This window comes from Trichosurus vulpecula, chromosome 3 (assembly GCF_011100635.1).
Source record: "Trichosurus vulpecula isolate mTriVul1 chromosome 3, mTriVul1.pri, whole genome shotgun sequence".
NCBI classification, from domain to species: domain Eukaryota; kingdom Metazoa; phylum Chordata; class Mammalia; order Diprotodontia; family Phalangeridae; genus Trichosurus; species Trichosurus vulpecula.
Window position 1 is genome coordinate 134,461,592 of NC_050575.1, and position 18,828 is coordinate 134,480,419.

Genomic DNA, 18,828 nt, shown 5'->3' on the forward strand with positions numbered 1-18,828 from the left:
AACAGTGTAAGAGTTGAATTGGTTCACCAAGAGATGGGGAGAGGAGGAAAAAGTGGCTAGTTCAGGGGAGATGATCTGAGAAACGATTGAGGGGTCAAGGGACTGGAAGTGAAGGTGCGGATAAAGAATATAGTCGTGTGAGGGAAGACAGGGAGAAGTGAAAAACCAGGGGGATTTCAGAATTCTGGAACATGGAAGTGAAGAGTATGACTATCTTTGTGCATGGCTGAGATGAGATGGAGGAGTAATTCATGGGAGGTGAGCAAGTCGAGGAACTGAGTGCTTAGGGTGTTTGAGGGAGAATCAGTTTGTACATTGAAGTCCCCTACTATGAGGATAGTTGTTGGGGAGGAGAGAAAAAGTGTAAGCCACTTATTAAACTCATTGAGGAAGGAAGGGGAATGACATGGGAGTCCGTAGACAACAGCTACCATGATTTTCACTGGCTGGTAGATATGACAAGCATGAACCTCAAAGGAAGATAGTTTACTGAATGATAGAGGAACAGGGAAACACCTGGAAGTGGTAATGGGGAGCAAGGAATATTGTAACTCCCCTGTGTCAACTAGTGAGCTGAAGAGAACAAGGGAAGATACCACCAGTAATGGACAGGGTGTCCAGAGAGGCTGTGTCATCAGGGAAAAGCCACATTTCCATAAGAGCTAGTAGATGGAACCAGTGAGTGAGGAATAGATTTTTTTTAAAAGTTTGCTGCCTATGGACCAGGCATTCCAGAGGACACAGTGGAAGGGCTAGGTCGAGTTATGGTGAAGAATGAGGTAGTAGGGGGTGTGGAATGGCGTATGGAATTTGGATGATGATCTTCAGGAGTTCCAAACCACTGGGATGTAAACGGTTGTTGTTGTTGTTTGTCCTTCATTCTCAAAGTGGACCATGACATCAGGAAGGTAATGCCATGACTTTCAAATGAATTGCATTTAAGTGAGGCAGGGCTGTGCAAAGTCACCAGCCTCAGTCTCTCCTCTAGAGCCATCTGGTCCAGTGGCAAGGTATAGATCAGGAGCACTGGAGATGGTATCAGATGCAGGGGGAGACCTTGGTTAATCTAAGTTAAGGTCTTTCCCATTTTGACTGAGGCAATGCCCATTCGGTGATTAAAGCTAGGTAAGAAATGAGTCAAAGAATGACCTCTTTTACCTAGTCAGAAAAAAAAATCAATCTGGTAGGGGAAGACCCTCAGGGTTTCTGGACAAAACAGAAACAATTGCTATTTACACTCACTCTGAGCTAGTGCAGCTCAAACAATGACCAAGTGAGGCTTGGGCTGCAACCTATTGTTGGCCATTCAATGACAGTAGGATTGATTTGTGTTTAAGGTAGGGTCCTTAAGAAAGAAATCTAGCTGCTAAACCCCGAGATATCTTGAGAAGTTTCAGTGATCACACACATACACGCGCACACACAAACACACACACACCAATGTAAGAGGGGAAGACCTGCATCATGGTTCCTGGCAAAAACAGAAATAATTGCTATTTACTTTCATTCACTCTGAACCAATCAGGGCCTAAACAACGGCCAAGTGGGACTTGGCCTGGGATCTATTGTTGGCCAATCAATGAGGGCCTTACTTGGGCAGAAGGAAAGGAGGGAGGAAGAGAGGGTGGGAAAGGAGGGAAGGGAGTAAGAAAATAGAAGTTTTCTTAACAAAACAGAAGTTCAATGAATTGCCCAAAGTACCATAGGAAGAAGCTAGATTTGAACTCAGGTCTTCCTGACTGTAGGAACAGTGCTCTATTCAGTGCAATATCTACATACAAAAGACTGAAGCTGAGGCTAACCCAGGATGTCTGACCCTGGGCCTCCAGTGGACCCTTGATCATAGCTCACCAGGACGGAGGTCCCTTTCCTGAGAGTCTTTTCTCAATCCTCATTCTTCTTAACCTCTCTGTGATCTTTTAAACAATCACCCTCTTCTCCTTGATCTTCTCTTCTTCCTAGGTTTTCAGACAAGAATCTTTCTGCTTCTCTCTCAATTCTCATATTACATATCTAGCCACTCCCTCCCTCACAGTCTCCTTGGCTGAATCTTCATGTAGGTCTGCAAACTATGGATGTCCCGCAGGTTTCTCTACCAGGCCCTCTACTCTTCTGCCTCTACACTACTTCACTTAGTGATCTCATCAGCTCTCATGAATTTAATTAGCATTTCTCTGCTGATAATTCTCAAATTTACTTCTCTAGCTCTTACCTCTCTGTTGACCTCCAGTCTCATATCTCCACCTGCCTTTCAGACATCTCAAGCTGCATATCCAGGATATAAGCATATCCAAAACTTAATTCATTATCTTTCCCCCTAACCATCAACCCTAACAAACTTCCCTAATATTCTCAAGGGCACCATCATCTTCCCAGTCCCCCAGGCTCACAATGGAGGTATCATCTTCAACTCCTTACTCTCTCCTGGCTAGTCTGTGTGCCACAAGTCTCTCCTCACTCCAGTCCATCTTCCCCTCACCTGTCAAAGTGATCTTCCTAAATTGCAGGTCTGAGCAGGTCATTCTCTCATTCAATCAACTCTAGTGGCTCCCTATCACCTCCAGCAAAATCCTTTGTTTGGTGTTCAAAGCCCTCCAAAACCCAGCTCCCTTCTTCCTTCCAAGTTTTCTTACACCTACCGCATACTCTTCCATCCAGTAACAATGGCCTCCTTGCATTCCCAAACAAAACACTCCATCTCTTGGCTCTGGGCATTCTCTCTGGCTGCCCCTATGCCTGGAATGTTCTCCCTCCTCTTCTCCATCTACTGGCTTGCTTGCCTTCCTTCAAGTTCCAGCTAAAATCTCACCTCCATCAGGAAATCTTGATAGTCCTTCTTGATTCCAATGCCTTCCTTCTGTTAACTATTTCTTTTTGTCTTGGACATAGCTTGTTTTTATATATTTGTTTATTTGTTATCTCGCTCAGTAGATTGTGAGCTTCTCAAAGGCAGGAACTGTCTTTAGCCTTTCTATTCCAGCACTTAGCAAAATGCCTGGAACATAGTAGGTGTTTAATTATTGCTCATTAACAGACAGAGGGGGACTTTGTTGGTTTAAAAAAAAAAAGAATTGCTGTTTGACCATAAATTCTGTGTTTTGGGGGTGGGGAAACAGTTCTGGACTTCTCTGTGTAAATAGACTTAATGGAATGACTACCCAGTGAGGAAGCTATGGCGCAGAATATGGAGGAGAGAAGAGGGCAGGAACTCTGAACCATTCTTGTGGAGGTGCCCAGAGTGGGGAGATATCAGTACTGAGAAATGGGTAGGGGAGGGGTTGAGGAGGAAGAATAACAGGCCAGGTGTGGGAGGGGAAAGGAGATTGAGGTAGGTAGTAGGCACAGGTCAGGAGCCAGTGGAGAGAGGTACCTTACCACATAATTGTACATCACATTTTGCTCTTGAGGCATCAGGGTAGATTCCACACAGTCTTTGAGTTTCACTGCAGTGTCTACACTTTCATCACCTGAAGTGTAATTCTTCACTGCATTAATGTAGTCTTCTTTATTCCAGTTAAAGACAATTCCATAACATATAATAGTTTGGGGCAAAGAGGCTTAGAATCTGGAACAGAGATAAGGTCTTCATTCCCAGCCATGAGAGAATCACAGGACAGTGAGCAGAGGTTACAGACCGGGGAGATCAGGGAAGTCACAGACAAGAGAAGGGAGTGGTTAGACATCAGAGATGCTAAAATATCTGAAAGAGGAGAATGCAGCTGTCCTCCTTAATACAGTGCTTTCCCTGGGTTTGGCCATCTATCCAGACTGCTGGGAAGCACGGGGCTGGATGCCACCTACCACACCCTGTTACTGTTTTGCCCCCTGGATCTGGACTGGCTACATAGCTGGACCTGAATACTGTGTGTTATGTTTCTCCCTCTGCACTTCCTACCTCAAAGTAATCATTCTTGGGAATTAATTCTGCATCCCAAGGAAGAAAGCAGCAAAAATAGTCATAGCTCATACTTGCCAATTTATACAAAGTCCTTGCTATCCAATATCTTATTTGATTTTCACAACAGCCTTATGAGGTCAGCAGAGTGGGGATTTCAGGGTCCAGGACCTGTGATTTCTTGAAGGAATGGAACTCCTAGTATTCTTCCACCAATTCAGATTAACAAGTCAATTTATAGTTTGAGAAAATTGCATGAGCCATTGAATGGTTGCCCATGGTCACAAAACTCACATATATGCTATAGGACTTGAACCCAGGTCTTTCTAACACCAAGGCTGGCTCCCTATCCATTCCACTGTTCTGCTTCTCTAGAGTCCTTTCAGAAATGAGTAAAATGTGTGGCAGAGAGGTAAAATGGTGTTCAAGACTTCACAATTAGTTGTTAGTGGAGCCAACACTCAGGTCTTCTCATTCCAAATTCATCACCTTTTCTCCTAAATTACACTGTGTAGTGGTGGGGTCTAGTTGAGGTTGAGAGTGAATGATCTTACCTATTGGAGGGAAAGATGAACATACCTACCTTTGGTGGGGAGTAGGGCCAAGCAGATGAGTCCTAATGCTGACAGCATACTGAGTCTTTGTCTTTGTTCCCAGTTCCTATGGTATTTCCTCTGTCAGTGAAGCTATTTCATATATGACTCTTCAGAGAAAACAGCCCAGATGGCAATTATATTGGGGCTTGGCTCCTCCTTGGGAAGAGGAGGGAAAAGAAGGGGAGGGGAAACCACATGATAGGCAGGTGTCAGCAACAAGTGAACTCTAGACTAGTGCCTTCCTTTTCCCAGTGTTATATAATTGCTATACAACTGAGAGTGTTGTATATTCTTAGAAAAGGGAGAGACGGCACAATATCTTCTACAATAAATTCTTTTTCTCACTAGGCTCAGCACCTGCTGCCTACCTGTCTGTCCCTAAGTCTAGAACAGGAGTTCTTAACTTTTTTTTAACTCATGGACTACTTTGGCAATCTGGGAAAGTGTATGGAGGCCTTGCTCAGAATAATTAAAGAAAACTCCTAACCGAAGTAAATGCTAAATGTTAGTTAGAGGTCAGTGGAAACCAAGATGCATTTTTTCCCATTCAAGGTCAGAGATATCCTGAAATTCTCATGTTAAAAATACTTGGTCTAGAATGATAGAATCTTGAGTTAGAAGTGATGTCAGTAATCATATGGAGCAACTCATACTTGAGTGTCACCTTGGCAACTTGGTGGATGGTGGGTATTGCTTGATCTGGATTCAAGAAGACCTGAGATCTGTAGAATGGGAATAAAAAGAGCACCTCCCTGACAGGGTGGTTGTGAGGATAAAATGAGATAATATCTAAATAACACCTTGCAAAGCTTAGAGGGCTACTTGAATGCTAGTTAGAAGACCTTCAGAAATATTACTCACTACTTGCTGAGACAACTCATTCCACTCTTGCACAGTTCAAATTTTCAGAAGATTTTCATTATGTTGAGATGAAATTTGTGTCCTTTCAACTTCCACCTCTTCATTCGAGTCTCACTGTTTTTGGTTTTGTTCAGTTGTTTCAGTTGTATCTGACTCCTGATGACTCCATTAGGGGTTTTCTTGGTAAAGATACTGGAGTGCTTTGCCATTTTCTTCTCCCACTTATTTTACAGATGCATTTTACATATGAGGAAACTGAGACAAACAGAATTAAATTACTTCCCCAGGATCACACAGCTAGCTAGTTATTGTCTGAATCCCAACTCAGGTCTTCTTGACTCCAGATATGCTGCTTATCCACTGCAACACCTAGCTGTCCCAGTCTGCCCTTTAGGGTCAAGAAAAACAAATCTGACATCTTTCTCACAAATTAATTGTTCAAATATTTGAGGATAGTTATTATGTCCCTGTTAAGCTTCCTTGTGGGTAAATATTCCCAGATCCTTCAGCTTTTCCTCTTTTAATCTGTTTTCTAGCCCTTTCATCTTCCTGGTAGCATTCCTTTGTCAGGGAACACTGAGTGCCCCTCCAAAAAACATTTCCCACAGAAGTAAACTGAATATTCTACATGTTTATTGATAGTGTTAAAGTATAGAGGGACTATTGCCTGGCTCATCACCTCCCTCTCTTTATTTCATTTTCTCCAGCTCTACTCTCTCCTTTCTTGCTACTGATTGACATCCCCATGTTCCCTTCTACCATTTAAAAAAGCAAGCAAACCAAAAATCCTTCACTGGACCCTACCATAATCTCAAATTGTTGCTGTATACATCTGTTTGCAGTTGTCCTTTTAATTGCTAAGCCCAAAGAAAGAACTGTCTACTCTCACTGCCTTCATTTCCTTACCACCCATTCACTTCTCAAGCCTTTACAGTCAGGCTTCTGACTCGACTACTCTCTGAAAAGTGCTCTCTGCACTGAATAGTTAATTGTTAATCCGATGACCCTTTGTCAGTTCTCATTTTCTTTTGACACTGTTGACCATCCTATCCCTTGTCTCTTTTAGTTTATAAATTCCTGCATCAGGTTTATTGTCTACTATAATAGACAGTTTTATAGCTGGTGCATCTACCTGTTTTGCTACACTGCATGTGCTAGATACCAAAACACTGTATGGACTTGAGCATAGGTGATTAGGTAAGAGAAAGTGCGAGAAAGGCAGCAGGAGTCTTAGAAGAGTGGGAAGGATGGTATTAATTTCTAGGGGATGTCTATCAATCTGGAAATGGCTAAACAAATTGTGGTATATGAATGTAATGGAATACTATTGTGCAATAAGAAATGAGGAACAGACGAACTTCATTATAACATGGAAAGACTTATATGAACTAATGCTGAGTAGGGGAGCAGAACAAGGAGCTCATTATACACAATTACACACACACACTATCTGTAAGGACTAACTTTGATAGACTTGACTACTCTCATCAATGTAAGGTTCAAAGACAGCTCCAAGAGACTCATGATGGAAAAAGTTATATGCATCCAGAGAAAGAATTATGGAGTCTGAATGCAGATTGAGGCAAACTATTCGCTCTTATTTTTTTTCCTTCTTTTTTGGTTTCATTTCTCCTTTCTCATGATTCATTCCATAGGTTATAATTCTTCTTTACAACTGGACTATTATGTAAATAAGTTCAATGTGAAGGTGTATGTAGAACCTACATTGGATTACATGCCATCTGAGGGGGGGAGGGAGAGAAAATTTGGAACCCAAAAACTTGTGGAATTGAATGTTGTAAACTAAAAATAAAAAATAAATTGATAAAAAAAAAGATAAGGTAGGAATGGAAGAAGAGGGAGGAAGCTTTTTGGTCCCTCCTGGGAATTCTATAAGTAACTTTGCAGGACTGGACTGTTTAGGGTTTACTGCTATAAAGATGTGTCTCCACGCTGACTCTTGCAGAGCAAAGGAGCCCATACCACAGCGCAGGTGCATCCTTCCTTCCTTCAAACTCCAAATATGAGCCTGTACTGGATGAGGGACATCCTTCTATTCATAGATAGTAGAAGGCACTGACATATAAGTACACAGATACTAAGAGACACATTCATATAGAGACACAAACATGACTATGCTTCAAGGAACCATGATTTTGTCAGTACTGGGGTTCTCTTCACTGACACAGATGATAAGCCCTCAAATATTAAGTAGATGGTTTTTGAAAAATTGACCTTGATCCAGCTGTGGAGCAAGAACCTTGTCCCTGAGAGAGGATCAGTCATGGCTTCTAGCCCAGGAGGAAACTCTCCATCCAACAGAAAGAGAATTATTATGAAGGAGGCCAGAAACACAGTTGAGGCAAACTCTCCAAAGAGACAATCACCTGAGCTTCAAAGCAGCTTCAACAAGAATGACTCCTGGGAGCAAAAAGGGAGCCTCAAGAGAGAGCTGACCATGGCAACCAAGAATAGAGATTATTGAATAGGCTCTAAATGAAAGAAAGGAATTTGAGGTCATGCTTGGACTGTGTCTTGAACTGCATGTCCCCTACCATTATATTTTAAGTATCTTCCTAACATTGCCATCGATACTGGTGTAATAATAGTTGATGTTCTTACCTTGCCATCTTAGCAAATGTCTTTGCTCAATGCTAATTGTGTCTCACTATTTTCCTCCTTTTCCATGTACACTTTCATATTTATTTTTCACAGGGATTCCTTATTTTATTGCCCTTCATGGATATTGTGGGGTTTTTTATTTTTGGTTTTCAACATTCATTTCTACAAGATTTTGACTTACAAATTTTCTCCCCATCTCTACCCTCCCCCCACCCCATGATGTCCTGTATTCTGATTGCCCCTTTCCCCAGTCTGCCCTCCCTTCTATGACCCCACTTTAGCCACTGCCATCCCTTTTCCCCTTACTTTCTTGTAAGGCAAAATAGATTTCTATACTCTATTGCCTGTATATCTTATTTCCCAGTTGCATGTTACAACAATTTTTTAACATTTGTTTTTAGAACTTTGAGTTCCAGATTCTTTCCCTTTTTCCCTCCCCACCCACCCTCCTTGAGAAGGCAAGCAATTCAATATAGGTTATACATGTATCATTATGCAAAACACAACACTTCATGTTGTAAAAGACTAACTATATTTCCCTTCATCCTATTCTGTCCCCCTTTGTTCAGTTTTCTCCTTTGACCCTGTCCGTTTCCAAAAGTGTTTGCTTTTGACTACTTCCTCCTCCAATCTGGCCTCCCTTCTATCATCCCTCCCTCTTATCCACTTCCCCTCTACTTTCCTGTAGGTCAAGATACCCAAATGAGTGTGTATGTTATTCCCTCCTTAAGCCAAATCCAATGAGAGCAAGATTCACTGATTCCCTTTCACCTTCCCCTCTTCCCTTCCATTATAACAGTTTTTTCTTGCCATTTTTATGTGACACAATTTACCTCATTCTATCTCTCTCTCTTTCTCCTTCTCCCAATATATGCCTCTCTCACCCCTTAATTTTATTTTTTTAAAATCTTCCCTTCATATTCAACTCACCCTGTGCCCTCTGTTTATATATGTGTGTGTGTGTGTGTGTGTGTGTGTATGATATATATGTATATGTATGTATGTATATGTGTGTGTGTGTTTATTTCCCTTCAACTGACCTAATACTGAGAAAGGTATTATGAGTTATAAATATGATCTTTCCATGTAGGAATGTAAATAAAACAGTTCAACTTTAGTAAATCCCTTATGATTTCTCTTTCCTGTTTACCTTTTCATGCTTCTCTTGATTCTTGTATTTGAAAGTCAAATTTTCTATTCAACTCTGGTTTTTTCATCAAGAATACTTGAAAGTCCTCTATTTCATTGAAAATCCTATTTTGCCCTGAAGTATTATACTCAGTTTTGTTGGGTAGGTGGTTTTAATCCTAACTCCTTTGACCTCCAGAATATCATATTCCAAGCCCTTCAGTCCCTTAATGTAAAAGCTGCTAGATCTTGTGTTATCCTGATTGTGTTTCCACAATACTCAAATTGTTTCTTTCTGGCTGCTTGCAATATTTTCCTCTTGACCTGGGAACTCTGAAATTTGGCGACAATATCCATAGGAGTTTTCTTTTGAGGATCCTTTTCAAGAGGCGATCAGTGCATTCTTTCAATTTTTATTTTACCTTCTGGTTATAGAATATCAGGGCAGTTTTCCTTGATAATTTCTTGAAAGATGATGTCTAGACTCTTTTTTTGATTATGGCTTTCAGGTAGTCCAGTAATTTTTAAATTATCTCTCTTGAATCTATTCTCCAGGTCAGTGGTTTTTCCAATGAGATATTTCACATTGTTTTCCATTTTTTCATTCTTTTGGTTCTGTTTTATAATTTCTTGATTTCTCATAAAGTCACTAGCTTCCACTTGCTCCATTCTAATTTTTAAGGCAGTATTTTCTTCAGTGGTCTGTTGACCTCATTTTCCATTCATCTAATTATGCCTTTTAAGGCATTCTTCTCCTCATTGGCTTTTTGGAGCTCTTTTGCCATTTGAGTTAGTCTATTTTTTAAGGTGTTATTTTCATCAGTATTTTTTGGGTCTCCTTTAGCAAGGTGTTGATTTTTTGACATGTTTCATGATTTTCTTGCATCACTCTCATTTCTCTTCCCAATTTTTCCTCTGCTTCTGTTACTTGCTTTTCCAAATCCTTTTTGAGTTCTTCCATGGCCTGAGACCAATTCATGTTTTTTCTTGGAGGCTTTTGATGTAGGATCTTTGACTTTGTTGACTTCTTCTGGCTATACGTTTTGATCTTCTTTGTCACCAAAGAAAGATTCTATAGTCTGAGTCCTTTTACACTGACTGCTCATTTTCCCAGACAATTACTTGACTTTTGAGCTCTTTGTCATGGTATGACTGCTTCCAGAGTGGTGAGTGCTTTGTCCCAAGCTTCAGGGGTTTGGCACTTCTGTTTTCAGAGCTACTTCTATTCTGAAGTTGTATGATACTCCTCTCCTGGTCTGTGAGTGCAAGCACTCCTATCTACCATGTAATTACCAGGAGGACTCCCTCTCCACAGTCACCACAAGCTCTACCACACCAGCACTCCTCCTCTCCCAAGGACCACCAACTAGGACTGCAACCCAGATCTAAGCAGGGCAAAGCAAGAGAATGCTGCCTCAGTGCCAGCAAAGAGATTCCTGTACTCCAGCTCTGATCAGCCATTTGGTTCCTCCCACCACCACCACCACCACCACCATCTGTGGGCCTGGAGCTCCAGAAGCAGCCACTGTAGCCACAGCTGCAGCCACCTCCATGACCCTGGGGCTAGGGCCAGACCATGCACTTCTCTCACCCAGGTCCAACAATTTCCCCACTGACCTGCTCTGTTCTCTTTTGCGTTTGTGGATTGAGAAGTCTGGAAACTGCCACAGCTCAGTGATTCAGGGCCGTGAGGCCTGCTCTGCCCTATCTACTCCAGCCTGGTCTCTTCCAGCATGGCCCAAGGTGGGCTGCACTTCCCTCCCAGCACAGTACAATAGACCCTTCCCAGTGACCATCCAGGCTGTCTTGGGCTGGAGACTTCTTTCACCCTGTCATTTTGTGGGTTCTGTAGCTCTAGAATTTGTTTAGAGTCATTTTTACAGGTGTTTGGAGGGATTTGGGAGAGAGCTCAAGTGAGTCCCTGTTTTCAAGCCACCATCTTGGCTCTGCCCCCTACTTTTATATTTATTGATCTTAAGACAGTGTACAGGCAAAGCACCTCCCATCCCCCAAGGACTGGAACCCTTTTCATTGAATTCCTGAGGAGATTGTAATAAGCTTTCATTCACATCTACTTTGGGAGACAAAGAAGCTGGAGATTCTGACAATTATAAACAATGAATACATGTTAAAGTGGAAAATGCAAAAAATTTTTTAAAGTATCATCTTATTATTATTTTAGTATATATTATTTTATTACCATATCTCAAAGAGTTATTAAGCTGCCTACACCCCTTGACCCAGCAATACCAATACTAAGTCTATTTCCAAAGATGATTAAGAAAAAAAGAAGAACCTATATGGTTGAAAATGTTTATCGCAGCTCTCTTTGTGGTCACAAAGAACAGGAAATTGCAAGAATGCCCATCAAATGGGGAATGGCTGAACATTGTGATATATGATTGTGGTGGATTATTACTGTGCTATAAGAAATGATGAGCTCAGTGATCTTAGAAATCATGGGAAGACTTGCAGAAAATAATGAAGAACAAAATGAACAGAACCAAGAGAACCTTGCATATAATAATAGCAATAGTGTTTTAAGAATGACTTTGAGCAAACAAATCATTTTGAGTATTATAAATGCCCAAATTAACAATAAAAGACATGTGAAGAAAGATGCTGTCAGCATTCAGAGAAAGAACTGACAAATAGCAGTATGTATAGAATAATTTAATATACACATACCTATTGGTTTCTAATGGTAGCCATCTCTGGGTAGGGGGGAAGGAAATAAAAAAGAAACTTACATGATAATTTTTATTATATACATAAACGGAATAGCAAGTTGTACATAACACATTTGCAGTTTCATGTGCAATCCATTATCATTATTGTTGTTATTATTGTACTATGTTATGGAAATGTTTTTTATTTCATAAATTAAAAATAAAATTTTTAGAAGGATTGTTAATTTACATATGAGCAATACTACGCCATCTCCCCTCCCTCACCCCTAGTCTGGATTTTGGTAATCATGTCTTTTTTGTAGAGCAGTACAATCTTCACAGAAGCAAGTAACTCCCTGTAATAATGCATTGTACAATATTTGAAATGACTATTTACAAAAAACAGGAAGGTACAGAGTTCTATAGACACAGTGTAAAACTTTTAGGAAGTTTCCCTCCAATGTACTTACACTACTCATCACCTTTGCCATTCTAGTTTTAATTCTGAATCAAATACCAAAACTACAACGGCAACAACAACAAAGTACTGCCAGTCTCATCACATCTCATCTCATCCATCTGATCTCCTCTTCTCTCTCTCTGTCTCTCTTTCCCCCAATATGTCATACTCTTTGAAAAAAATAAAAAACAAATAGTTCATATACAAGATTTTGTGATGGGCAATAGAGAATATGGGAATTGCTGGAATTGAGTGAACCATACTGACCTCATCTTGTGACTCATTTCTGGATCTAGCTCAGTTCCCTTTCCTTTTCTTTATAAATCTAGTCTAATTTTTGTCTTGTGAGAAATTTTTATTCAATTATATGAATTGTGAGAAAACTTTATTGTGTTCTTTGAACCTAGCCTTGTGTGGCTGGGAAGCTGGACAACTTCTATCTGTTCTTTTAAGACCCTTAACTAAGGACCTACTTTATGCTTTTTCCAGATTTCACCCCTCACATTTCAGAGTTTCTTCCTTGGTCTGAATGGAGCCTGTCAATGACATTCATATACCATAACTTCTTCAGCTATTTCCTCAATTGATAAGTCACCCTTCAGTTTCCAGTTCTTCAGAACCAATTCCAATTCTTCAGATCCAAATTCTTTGGAATGAAAAGAACTGTTACAAATATTCTTGTACATATGGGTCCATTTCCTCTTTCACAGATTTCTATGGGGTATAGCCTTAGTAGTGGTATTGCTTCATTAAGGGTATGTGTATTTTAATTGCCTTTTGATCATAGTTCCAAATTACTTTTCAGAATGATTGCACTAGTTTACAATTCCACCAACAGTACATTAGAGTACCTGTTTTCTCACATTCCCTCCAGCATTTGTCTTTTTCCTTTTTTCACCTTAGTCAACCTGATGAGTATCTCAGAATTGTTTTAATTTGTATTTCTCTAATTATTAATGATTTAGAGCATTTTTCGTATTGATATTGTTAGCTTTGTTTTATTTCTCTGAAAATTGCCTGTTCACATCCCTTAACCATTTATCACTTGGGGAATGGCTTTTGTTCTTTTAAATTTGATCTGATTCCCTAAATATTTTAGAAATGAGACTTTTATCAGAGAAACTTACTGCAACATTCCTCCCCCAGCCCCCAGTTTTCTGCTTTTCTTCTAACTTTAGCTACATTGGTTTTTTATGCAAAAGAATTTATATAATAAAATTATCTATTTATCTCCCATGAATCCATACATCTCTTGTATGGCCATGAACTTATCTCCTATCTATAGATCTGACAGGTCATTTCTTCCATGTTCCACTAATTTATTTATCATGTCACCCATTTTGAGCTTATGTTGGTATATAGTGTGAGATGTTGGTCTATGCCTAATTTCTGCCAAACTATTTTCTAGTTTTCTCAATGGTTTTTGTCATAGAGAGACAAAACTATGTCACTATATGCACAAATAAACCTTTCCTTTCTGACATAGAGAATATGCAATCAATCACATCCTTAGCAATCTTCTTGCGATGTCAAGAATCTTTCCTCAACTTTCTCCACAGATGAGATGCATAGTGTAAATCTAAGTCTGCAATTCATTAACTATCCTGGGTCACCCTTTGCTTATTAATGTTGCCAGTCTTAAAAAGATAGAATTCGTCCTCCTTTGAGAGATGATGACAAAGCAATTCCTAAGGATCATCCCCTATGTAGATTTTTGTCAGGACTTTTTGAGTAGTTGATTGGATCTGGTAATTTTTAGATTGTTTCCTTTGTGGAGTCTCCCAACCTCTTTCCCAAAATGAACTGTTTTTTTAAAGTTTTTTCATTATTTATTTATGATATCATGAATAATATAACACAGAGGTAAACATCACAGCAGTTCTTTTTAGTCATTTCGTTAGGCACTTTCCAGCTCGGTTTTTGACAGCACCAACATTTGCTTTTGTAGTTTCTAAATTGAATTGTTAGTTTTAACCACTGTGTGCCTTGGAGTTTGCAGCTTTGAGTTTATTTTTCTTTCTGGAGGCTATCTGTGAACTCTTTCAATTGGAATTTCATTACCCATGTTCAAAAGTCCTTGTTAGTTATTTTCTATTTTTTCTTTGTTATGGCATTAAGGTTTTATGTCCTGTCATATTCTTTTGGGAGACCTCTAATATTTAGATTGTTTCTATGCATGCTTTCTTCAAGATCAATATGTTTTGCTTGCATAGTGATCAAATTTTCTTTTAATGTTATTTTTTGGAAGGTTCTCTTCTGAGTTTTCATTCAGCTCTGAGCATTTTCACAGCTGATCTTTTGTTCTTTTTTCGTTTCTTAGGTGAGGCTTGCCATTGCAAATTTAATTTTTTTCCATTCTGCTCATTATTTTTGCTATGAAGGCCATAAATTCTGTTCCCATAAGTCTCACTTCTTTTTCAAACCACACAGGAACTGTGTGCTTTGGTTCCCTGTTGTCTTAAAATTTCAAAGAGCCCTCTGTCTCATCAAGTGTTGCATTATTTTTTTACCAAATCTATTCATAAATGCCTGGACTAATTTAATATATCTAGAGGTCATAGTTCATTCTATTTTTATTGTTTTTCCTGTTGATTCATCTGCTTCTGCTTAAGGTCTTTAGGTTTTCTTCTTTCTGAAACCTTTGGTAATTTTAGTCTTTTTTCCCCATCATTTCCTCCTATTGTTCACTTTCCAACTCTCTCCCTTCTATCTGTGGTTTTCTCTTAATCTCAAAGTACCCCGGCTTCCTCTTATGTTGGGTAATTCAGGGTTTACCAGCCTAGGTCTCTGCCTCCAAGGGACTATTTGATGGTCAGAACTGGCCCCAGCTTGCTGCTTGCTCATATTTCTCAGGGTAAGTGGAATTTTCTCTTCCCCTTTCCAGCACAATATCCTAATGTCCTGTCCCACTCCCTCTGTTCTTTAGTTCTTTGGCCTGGTACCTGCAATTCTGAGCTTTGTAGTCCTAGTACTAAGAGGCTATGACCCCAGCAGACTTTTGCTCCTGTTTCAACAATCCAGATTGCAGCTTCTGTGGGGGTGTAAGATCCACCCACAGCCAGCACCCAGAAAGCTGCCAACAGCACAGGTTCTTTTGATCTGCTTTAATAAGGAAAGCAAGGTTAAAGGGGTTGAGAAGTTTACTTTAATCCAGCATACAGACAACATTCACTTAGTTCAGGGGAAAAATTCAGCACCCTGAACTTCAGAACAAAACACAAACAAATTACAAATATCAACAGACAGACCCAATACAATTCATAGTTACCAACTTCTAGGTTCAGCCCGGGAGCTCAGAACAAGGGCTGGCCCAGTCACGCTAGCCACCACTGCTACAGGTAGAGCTCCAACAGAAAAAAGGATCTTCAAGCTGTCTTCTCTCCTCTTATAGAGTTTTTGACATCATCAAGCATCATCTGAATGACCAGAGCCCAGGCTCTGGTGATTGATTCTTGAGTTGGCCCCTCCCCTTAGGACCCTGGGAGGTTCACATCCACATAGATTAGGTTAACACCCAATAGGGCATGGCTCTGGAGTTAACACCTCCCCTTAGCCAGCCCCATCTTGGGCCCCACCCCAGTCACCAATCCACACCCACATAGGTTCCACACCTAATAGGGCTCTGGGCCTGGGGCCCAGCACCTAGCAAGGCTCAATGAAATACACTGAGTTACTCAAAGAAAACAAAGGCCATTTTGCTTACCAACACAGCTCCTGAAGGACTATAGCCTCTTGACTCTCTGTCATGAGCAGGATAAATTTCTGTTGCCTGGAATAAAGATCTCCATGGCACTAGAAAAAGGGAAGAGGAACTGGGGGTGGGAATGGGTTTTGTTGTAAACTTGTGTTGTGTCCTGGGTTTACTAGTGTAGTCTTGCTGTTGGGAGAGGGGTGCTGGGTGAGCTCAGGTTCAGTGAGCTTCAGTTCATAGTACCTTTTTAAACATTCTTTTGAATTCTATGTCTTCTACAAAACAGAAATAGCTGTAGTTGCTTTATCTTTTGTGTATAATTTGCATTTTGGAGAGGTTTGAGAGGTCATGAAGATCAGAGGAAAGGTCTAGTCCTTCATCTTGTTGCTTATTGTGACAGAAGGCCCTCAGCCCTCATATTTCATAATATCCATAGGATCATAGAATTGGAGCTGGGAGGAACCTTAGAGATCATCAAATGCAACAATTATTTTAGAGATAAGGAAACTGAGGCAGAGAGAGGTAAAGTGACTTGCCAAGAGTCACACAGCTAGTAAGTATCTAAGGGCAAGATTTACATTCAGATCTTCTTAACTTCAAATCCAGTAACCTTAATCTGTAATGACAGTATTTAACAGTATGAAAATGAATTAGTTGTGCATTTATATGCCACAAGGATACCATAACACAGTCATCCAGGCAATAGACACTTGGTGAATAACAGAAATGCAAATATGCAAATTATCTCCAGTGACAGTAACAGAACTCCATTTGCACAATGACAGGTAATAAAACACTTTGTGTCACAGATAGACCACTAAATGCAGTCTTCAATAGCAAATTTAAAATAGGAATATTCTAAAATAAGTGCACTAGATGAGACTAGAAAACCAAACACAAGTTAAAAATAAAAACCAACACAAGAAGCCAAAGATATAAAAAAGACATAAGACAAAATTAAGCTACGGAATTTGGGGGTAAAAAGAACAAAGTGTATTTTATAATAGAAAACAAAATTATATACCAAAATTACAAAATTCAACAAGTAACTATTCTTTTGAATAAGCAAAAATGTTGAACTAAATTATACTCTAAACTCAATTTCTGCAGTACTAATATGATAAAATCTTGCTTATGAGAAGCAAGAAGTAAGAATTAAAATCATGTTCAAACTCCCAAAGTAGAGAAAAATTAAAGTCAGAAGAAAAAAATTACCCTGATGAGCACCAAGCTGAAGCAGAAGAGAGATGGGGTCTTTGGTTAACTATGTTTATAAAGATGTAATAAACATTTTTCTTATTTTATATATACATATATGTGTATGTATGTATATATATATACATATATGTGTGTGTCTATGTGTGTATATATGATATATAAAATATGGTTGTTGTTTTTTACCAATTGCATTGTAAAAACAATTCAGTAGGCCCCTAGGCCTGCTGTTGGCTTGCCAGGACCCACCCTCCATTGAACTGTGCTCTAAACTCATTCCAGTGAGATAGTCCTTTCCAGATGACTTTCTAAGTTTTCTTTGGCTAGAAAATTGTGTCACCTCTTCCTACTGTTGCTCTACATCTCCAGAATTCATTTTGAGATGTTGTTTTAAAGTTATTTGGAGGGGAATTTTGGAGAGCTCAGTGGAGTCCCTGCCTTTATTCTGCCATCTTGGTTTCCACCCACCCACCCCAGTAGTAAATATTCTAATATAAGATAAACAGACTTTTTCCCATGTTGAAAGATAAAGCTTTCAGAAGTCCATGAGGTGGCCCAATGGAGAGAAGGAAGATACAGAATTAATGCCTTGGGGTCTGGGAGGGAGGTGTCAGCTACATGGCATTTGCCTTGACACTTCTCATGCCTCATATGCCCCTATGCCCTTGTTCCTAAAGTCCTGACCCTTTCTTTTTGGTAGCTTCTTCTGCTTGTGTGCCTAGATCCTTACATCTTCTCATGACCTCTCCTGTTTCAGTTCCATTCATCTTCTATGTGTCTTGTAAGGAGCTTGGTGCCTCTTTGAGTTTGACTTCTGTCTTGCTTTAGAAGGGGTGGATGTGGCTAATCTTTCTGCCATTTTATGCTTCCTCTGCATTTCTAATTCACTTACGGGATTTGTTTGCCCCCCTTAAAAGTATTATCTGACATGGTGAATTTTTAGTTAATTTAACACTTTGTTATCACTTCTTTTTCTGTGATTAGATCCTGGGCTTTTAAAGACTAACTTCTTTACAATTTACATTTGCTTCTCTGTTAAACAGGGATCATAATAGGTTCACTTCTTACCTTACAGGGCTACTTGGAGGGGAAGGGGGGGGCATGGAGAATTGTTTAAAAGCCTTCAGTTACATATCAATGTGAGTTATTTATTATTATTCACAATAATCTTTTTGCTCTTATCTTTTTCAATGTAGTTCAGATAAAAATGGTCTTGAGAGGAACTATTCTACTATTCTTTTATAGTTAATGTTATTTTACAGATAATATTTTATATTTATATTAAATGAGAGTCAGCAAAGATATCAAATAGGGAGTTGGACTTAGAGTCGGGAGTAGCTGGGTTCATATCATGCTTCCGACTCATAGTGGCTGTGAGTCCCTTGGCAAGTCACTTAAACTCTCAGTGTCCCCATGAAACTCTATAGGTCTGTGAGTTGCAGAATAGTTGCTGATCTGCAATGGTAGAGAAAGGTTCTTCCTGGAAGCTCTTAAGTTTGATAAAATTATAGGTCTGCTCCTGGTTTGTTATGTAATTGGCACAACTGTATATACATATGTGTATATATATATGTATATATTTATATAATATATATATATTTCATACATTATATATAATATTTTGTGTATTATTGTGTAGGTTGATAAAATCACTGCATTTTGCTCTTAGAATATAAACTTTTCCTCTGCAG